Below are 8457 nucleotides of genomic sequence, written 5' to 3'. Positions count from 1 at the left end.
ATTTGTTTGAATAAGGAGAAAAGCTTCACTTCGTTGTCAACTTTTGAAAGTTACTTTCACCTTCAGCACATAGAAAGAATATATGGATAGAGAAGCAAAGTCCTAATGTGAAGGGAGCAGGAGGGGAAATTATAAGGCAAAGGAGGCTATCTTCACAATGTGGATTCATTTAAGCTTATTTTATTTCATCAGAACAATATAACTTCCCCCAGAATAAGAATAAAGTCATGCCCCTGATTAATAAATTCAAAGCAAACATTGAACTACACAGAGTATGAAGCATTGCATATTCCTGCTATGTAACACGGCAATGGGGAACCATATTTTGTGGTATTGCACAATCTCAAAAACAGATTAAACACAGATGGAAACATTCCATGCCTAATTATGTAGTCTTTTCTTATCTCCAACGTCCATGAAATAAACAGAGCCATTACTCTAAAGGGAATTCCTAATTTGGGGAAATTGAGGCAAAGGCATGCCTAAGTAGCATGGGATACACAGCCAAATAAAAAGAGGCCTCACACTCAAAGTCCTTGCCTTCCCATGCACAATTCACATTTCCTTTCAAAATATTTACATGCAGAAGATATTTAATGAAGATAATGGAAGAAACCAACTAACCCCAAGAGACGTGCACACGGAAATCTGAAACAGATGAGAAGCTCATTTGTAGCCAGTTGTATTTCGGGAGAAAGGAAAAGAAACACTCTCCCCCGCCACCCCCCCCCACCCCATAAAAAGGATGGGTTTGAGGCAGACTTCCTAATTAAAGACAAAGAAACTCAAACCAAAGATGACACATCTCTCTGTGAACAATTAAAGGGGGATTGAACAAATGTGGGTGGCATGTGAGTTGTGAAAAATAAGTTTGGAAAGCTCATGTAGGAGGATGACAATGTTTTTGCACAGGGACAAAGTGGGACAGAGCATGGAGAGTGCAATTATAAATGAAAAGGAAAATGGAAAATGAAAATCTGGCCCTTTGCGAAATATTTTCTCCTCTTCTTAACTGAATAACAACCTCCAAGGGAAATGCTATTGTATTGACTAAGCTCCTTGAAGACAGGAACGATGCCTTCCCACTTGTTTTTAAATCTCAAATATCAGGGACTCAATGAATGTTAACTAATAATAACTGAAGAGAAGCAGAGAAGGAGGAAGAAACAAAAGAAATTGAAGGAAAAGAGTTAAGTGTATTATCAGAGGCCTTTCCCTATCTTGCAACAGGAAGTAAATACGCAAAAATGGGGATTCACAGAATTCGGGGGCTTTCTTCATTTAAGTGTTTTGCGTTAATTGCTAAGTCAAAACCACTGTCTTTACAGTGAAGGCAACTGTCTAAACCAAACCAGAGATTTTTTTTATTTTTTGTTTTGTTTTTGTTTTTTAATTGGAAATACCTTTATTTTACATCCATCTATAAAACATAATTTCAGTATATATTGAACCTTATTTGGTAGTTTTTTTTTCCCCTTAGCATTTTAAATATGTTTTTTCAATGTCTTTCTGCTTCCATTGTTCCTAATGAGAAGTCAGCCATTAACTATATCATTTTATTTATTTTTTATTATTTTATTTTTTTGACAAATCCTATTTTATTATTTTTTAATTTTTTAATTTTATTTTTTATTTTTTAAAATTTACATCCAAATTAGTTAGCATATAGTGTAACAATGATTTCAGGAATAGATTCCTTAGTGCCCTTTACCCATTTAGCCTATCCCCTCTACCACAACCCCTCCAGTAACCCTCTGTTAGTTCTCCATATTTATGTTTTGTCCTCCTCCCTGTTTTTATATTATTTTTGTTTCCCTTCCCTTACGTTCATCTGTTTTGTCTCTTAAAGTCATCCTATAAGTGAAGTCATATGATTTTTGTCTTTCTCTGACTGACTCATTTCACTTAGCATAATACCCTCCAGTTCCATCCACATAGTTGCAAATGGCAAGATTTCATTCTTTTTGATTGCCAAGTAATACTCCATTATATATATATACCCCATCTTCTTTATCCATTCATCCATCGATGGACATTTGGGCTCTTTCCATACTTTGGCCACTGTTGGTAGTGCTGCTATAAACATGGGGGTGCATGTGTCCTTTTGAAATAGCACACCTGTATCCCGTGGATAAATGCCTAGTAGTGCAATTCCAAAGCAGAGATTTTAAAGTACACATTCCAAGAACAGCTTTACATATCAGTACAGTATCTCAGGTCCTTTCAGATCTCAAAAGACTCAAGATTGGGTTTGGAGCCTTCAGACCAAAGTAAAGGTAGGGGATGCAAAGAGGCGCTTCATCCTGCTGGGCCCTGCAAGACTTCCCAGGTCCTTGCCAGAGGTCTGTCTGCATCTGCTCCTGGCCTTCCCTCTCCACCAAACCCCTGCAAGGTGATAGAAGGGAGCTATTGGCATCACTCCTGGATGCTTGTCACTCACTCCAAAGATGCTTTACGTACTAAAAAAACAATGACCAGAAGGAACTTTTGGTCCCTGTAAGACAAAGACAGACCTCTTTCACCGAACATGCAGATGCACAAGATTGCAAGCACTGTAGCTGTCCGTTTTGATGAAGCTGACCTTCCAGAAGGCAGAATTAGCCTGTCACCTGCTTTTTTTTTTTTTAATTTTTTTTTTCAATGTTTATTTATTTTTGGGACAGAGAGAGACAGAGCATGAACGGGGGAGGGGCAGAGAGAGAGGGAGACACAGAATCGGAAACAGGCTCCAGGCTCTGAGCCATCAGCCCAGAGCCTGACGCGGGGCTCGAACTCACGGACCGCGAGATCGTGACCTGGCTGAAGTCGGACGCTTAACCGACTGCGCCACCCAGGCGCCCCAACCTGTCACCTGCTTTTAAACACAGGTAAGCGTCATCTTCCATAGCACATCTGGATGCCTTATGCTGATGATCACGCTGAGGATTTGGTTGGGTGAGAATAATAATGCGATCCAAGGAAGCATTACTTGTGTCAGGAGACCTAGGACTGATGGAAAGATTCTGAAAGGAGGAATCTGGCTCAGCAGGTGAGCAGACACTGCAAGTCCAGGTGGGCATGGTTCAAGATCCACAGCCATTGGCATCTGAGGAAGAAAGGAAGGAGGGTAGAGCCACCTAAGACACCTGAAGTGAGTTCTGCGAAAACAAGGAATACCGTGATCTGGGCTGACATGCTCAAGCAGAGATTTCCAGCTGAAGGGACAGGATTAAACAAATACATTTATCTCTAGCACCCACTAAGCCCTAAAATTTAGAATGAAGGATAAAAAAAAAAAGATACCAGTTAATAAGAACAAAAAGACTTGCAGGTGAAACGGTAGGAAATAATATACATCAATAACATGTCAGAAGGTGGAAACCCCAAGGACGAGTTACAGCTGCCTCCACAGAGCCCAGATAACAGACTCCTCTCTGACCAAAGCCAAGCCCTACCTGACTGGCTGGGATGCGGGCTGATCAAACAGGGTCCATTCAAATCCTTGTAAGAAATGGTCAGACTTCCATTCCACTCCCTGACTCTTAGAGCTGGCTGACACAGTATAAACAGAATATAAAACAATCTAAAACAGAAGGTTTATTCTCTGGTAATGTTGTGCCAGAAAGGCTCTGTCAGGGGCAAAGGTGAAGCACCTCATGAAAACAAGGGAATTGTATTAATTTTGTATATTGAATGTTTTAATGTTCTTCTCTGTGACTGAACAAAAGTTCCCAGGTCTGAGCTTGCAATCCGGGGGGGGGGGGGGGGGGTGGGGGGAGAATAATTTATTGATACCAGTAGATATAAATTATCATATGGGCAGAGGGCTCTGTCTGCCTGAAGATCTTATGATGAAGCAATTATACCTCATTTTTTATAGACAATAATAAAACAAAATGAGGAAAAATGAAGTGTAACAACCAAAACTCTTTAGCATCCAATTGTTTAATAAACACTTTATTATGGAGAATTTCAAACACATATAAAAGTGGAGAAAATAATATAATAAACCCATTACCCACATTCAATAATTATGAATTTCAGCAATTATTAATTTTTATGGCCTATTGTTACGTGTTTACTCTCTTCCTTCCCTGGAGCTTCCTTCTTTCCCTTATTATTTTGAAGCAAATCCCACATATCATGTCATTTCATCTACAAAGAGTTCAGTGCATGTCTTTAAAAAATAAGATGTATTTTAAAATTTCCTAGATTTAGAACCAGCATGTTCTAAATAGGCACACTGATCAAAAATCATGTTTATTGGTTGCATTTTCTGTAGTCACATCTTTTAAATTAAAAACTAAGAAGAAGGTAAATCTTAGAGTCAGGACATCAAGGTATTGGAAAACCATTTAGAGATATGATCTCAGTGCCCTTATTTAGCCAATGCAATAGCTTAAGGTCAAGGTGTTTAAGTGACCTTCAAAAGGTAAGGTGCTGCTTGGAGGTGAAGTCTCAGCTAGAACCCAGCTTTATCTGGAATCAATGAGCTTCAAAGACATACATATTTTCAGTTGTATGGATTGTACAGGTAAGTAAAATCTACTGCCTACCGTGGTGACTTAGTATTTGCGTAACATTGACTAAGCCAGAACTGTTTCCCTGAATGGTTTGAGTTAGGACTGTCCAAAAGAGAAATTTATTCATGATTTAGAAGGTGGAAGAGAGGCAGTTGCCATGTTTACAGAAAAGACTGGTTGACAGTGAGGCGAGTTGCAGCTCTCCGCATGCACCTTGTCACAGATGTGCTGGGTCCCCTCATTGGCATGGAGCAACACCCAGGCCTTGCTTCTTCCAGCTCCTTCCATATTTTCAGCAGCTTCTTCATGGCAAAGCGTACCAGCTCTTTTGCAGTCACCCATGGCATCAAAGTAGGATGCTTGGAAGCAGTCAGAGATCACCACGAATTCCAGTTCATCCTCCTGGGTTTCACTCTGTCTGTGGCCATCCACATGCCATGCTCTTCTTCCCGTTTGAACTTCTCCCAGCTGACTTGGGCCCAGCACTCAGCCGCAAGGGCGGCATACTCAAGTAACTGCTTAACCAGCTCCCATAACTGCGTAAGGTCAAATCCCTACGATAAGCCTTCTTTATCACCCAGTAGCGTTCTCCTTCTCTGATCAAACCCTTATTGGCACACCTGCATGACTAATTACACTGAAATCAATCAGTAATGTATGGTTTTGACACATTTGAAAAATTGTCATTGACTACCATTTTGTACCTCCGTAGGCTTTTTTAAGGTAGCACAATTCTCGAAGTCAATAAAAGTTGTCTCTGAAACCCACAGGTAATCTTTTTTTTTAATTTACATCCAAATTAGTTAGCATATAGTGTAACAATAATTTCAGGAGTAGATTCCTTAATGCCCCTTACTCATTTAGTCCATCCCCCCTCCCACAACTCCTCCAGTAACCCTCTGTTAGTTCTCCATATTTATGAGTCTCTTATGTTTTGTCTCCCTCCCTGTTTTTATATTTTTGCTTCCCTTCCCTTATGTTCATCTGTTCTGTGTCTTAAAGTCCTCATATGAGTGAAGTCATGATATTTCTCTGACTGACGAATTTTGCTTAGCATAATACCCTCTAGTTCCATCCACATAGTTGCAAATGGCAAGATTTCATTCTTTATGATTGCCAAGTAATTCTCCATTGTATATATATACCACTTCTTCTTTATCCATTCATCCATCGATGGACATTTGGGCTCTTTCCATACTTTGGCTATTGTTGATAGTGCTACTATAAACATTGGGGTGCATGTGCCCCTTGGAAACAGCACACCTGTATCCCTTGGATAAATACCTACTAGTGCAATTGCTGGGTCATAGGGTAGTTCTATTTTTAATTTTTTGAGAAACCTCCATACTGTTTTCCAGAGTGGCTACACCAGTTTGCATTCCCACCAGCAGTGAAAAAGAGATCCTCTCTCTTTCTCCGCATCCTTACCAACATCTGTTGTTGCCTGAATTGTTAATGTTAGCCATTCTGACAGGTGTGAGGTGGTATCTCATTGTGGTTTTGATTTGTATTTCCCTGGTGATGAGTGATGTTGAGCATTTTTTCATGTGTCACTTGGCCATCTGGATATCTTCTTTGGATAAGCGTCTATTCATGTATTTTGCCCATTTCCTTACTGGATTATTTGTTTTTGGGGTGTTGAGTTTGATAAGTTCTTCATAGATTTTGGATACTAACCCTTTATCTGATATGTTGTTTGCAAATATCTTCTCCCATTCCATTGGCTGCCTTTTAGTTTTGTTGATTGTTTCCTTCGCTGTGCAGGAGCTTTTTATTTTGATGAGGTCCCAGTAGTTCATTTTTGCTTTTGTTTCCCTTGCCTCCAGAGATGTGTTGAGTAAGAAGTTGCTGCGGCCAAGATCAAAGAGGTTTTTGCCTGCTTTCTCCTCGAGGATTTGGATGGCTTCCTGTCTTACATTGAGGTCTTTCATCCTTTTTGAGTTTATTTTTGTGTATGGTATAAGAAAGTGGTCCAGGTTCATTCTTCTGCATGTCGCTGTCCAGTTTTCCCAGCACCACTTGTTGAAGAGACTGTCTTTATTCCACTGGATATTCTTTCCCGCTTTGTCAAAGATTAGTTGGCCATGTGTTTGTGGGTCCATTTCTGGGTTCTCTATTCTGCCCCATTGATCTGAGTGTCTGTTCTTGTGCCAGTACCATACTGTCTTAATGATTACAGCTTTGTAGTATAGCTTGAAGTCTGGGATTGTGATGCCTCCTGCTTTGGTTTTCTTTTTCAAGATTGCTTTGGCTATTCGGGGTCTTTTCTGGTTCCATACAAATTTTGGGATTATTTGTTCTAGCTCTGTGAAGAATGCTAGTGTTATTTTGATAGGGATTGCATTGAATATGTAGATTGCTTTGGGTAGTATCAACATTTTAGCAATATTTGTTCTTCCTATCCAGGAGCATGGAATCATTTTCCATTTTTTGGTGTCTTCTTCAAATTCTTTCATAAGCTTTCTATAGTTTGCAGTGTATACATTTTTCACCTCTTTGGTTAGATTTATTCCAAGGTGTTTTATGGGTTTTGGTGCAATTGTGAATGGGATCAATTCCTTGATTTCTCTTTCTGTTGCTTCATTGTTGCTGTATAGGAACGCAACCAATTTCTGTGCACTGATTTTATATCCTGCCACTTTGCTGAATTCATGAATCAGTTCTACCAGGTTTTTGCTGGCATCTTTTGGGTTTTCCATATAGAGTATCATGTCATCTGTGAAGAGTGACAGTTTGACCTCCTCCTTGCTGATGACTTTTATTTCTTTGTGTTATCTGATTGCAGAGGCTAAGACTTCCAATACTATGTTGAATAACAGTGGTGAGAGTGGACATCCCTGTCTTATTCCTGACCTTAGAGGGAAAGCTCTCAGTTTTTCCCCATTGAGGATGATATTAACGTTGGGTCTTTCGTATATGGCTTTTATGATCTTGAGGTATGATCCTTCTATCCCTACTTTCTTGAGGGTTTTCATCAAGAAAGGATGCTGTATTTTGTCAAATGCTTTCTCTGCATCTATTGAGAGGATCATATGGTTCTTGTCCTTTCTTTCATTGATGTGATGAATCACGTTAATTGTTTTGCAGATACTGAATCAGCCCTGCATCCCAGGTATAAATCCCAGTTAGTCGTGGTGAATAATTTTTTTAATGTCTTGTTGGACATTATCTTGGTTGGCTAATATCTTGTTGAGGATTTTTGCATCCATGTTCATCAGGGAAATTGGTCTATAGTTCTCCTTTTTAGTGGGGTCTCTGTCGGGTTTTGGAATCAAGGTAATGCTGGATTCATAGAGTGAGTTTGGAAGTTTCCCTTCCATTTCTATTTTTTGGAACAGCTTCAAGAGAATAGGTGTTAACTCTTCCTTAAACGTTTGGTAGAATTCCCCTGGGAAGCCATCTGGCCCTGGACTCTTGTTTTTTGGGAGATTTTTGATTACTGATTTGAGTTCCTTACTGGTTATGGGTCTGTTCATATTTTCTATTTCTTCCTGTTTCAGTTTTGGTAGTGTATATGTTTCTAGGAATCTGTCCATTTCTTCCAGATTGCCCATTTTGTTATTTTTTTATTTTTATTTTTTTACATTTATTCATTTTTGAGAGACAGAGCACAAGTGGGGGAGGGACAGAGAGCAAGGGAGACACAGAATGAGAAGCAGGCTCCAGGCTCTGAGCTGTCAGCACAGAGCCCGATGCGGGACTCGAACTCACGAGCCATGAGATCATGACCTGAGCCGAAGTCAGACGCCCAACCGACTGAGCCACCCAGGTGCCCCCAGATTGCCCATTTTATTGGCATATAATTGCTCATAATATTCTCTTATTATTGTTTTTACTTCTGTTGTGTTGGTTGTGATCTCTCCTTTCATTCTTGATTTTATGTATTTGGGTCCTTTCGTTTTTCTTTTTGATTAAACTGGCTAGTGGTTTATCAACTTTGTTAATTCTTTCAAAG

Source organism: Lynx rufus, unplaced genomic scaffold (genome assembly GCF_022079265.1).
Source record: "Lynx rufus isolate CCGP_SWC_20201006 ecotype Redwood Valley unplaced genomic scaffold, mLynRuf1.p SCAF_1, whole genome shotgun sequence".
NCBI lineage: Eukaryota > Metazoa > Chordata > Mammalia > Carnivora > Felidae > Lynx > Lynx rufus.
The sequence above is the reverse complement of the archived record's forward strand: the minus strand, read 5'-3'. Positions refer to the sequence as shown.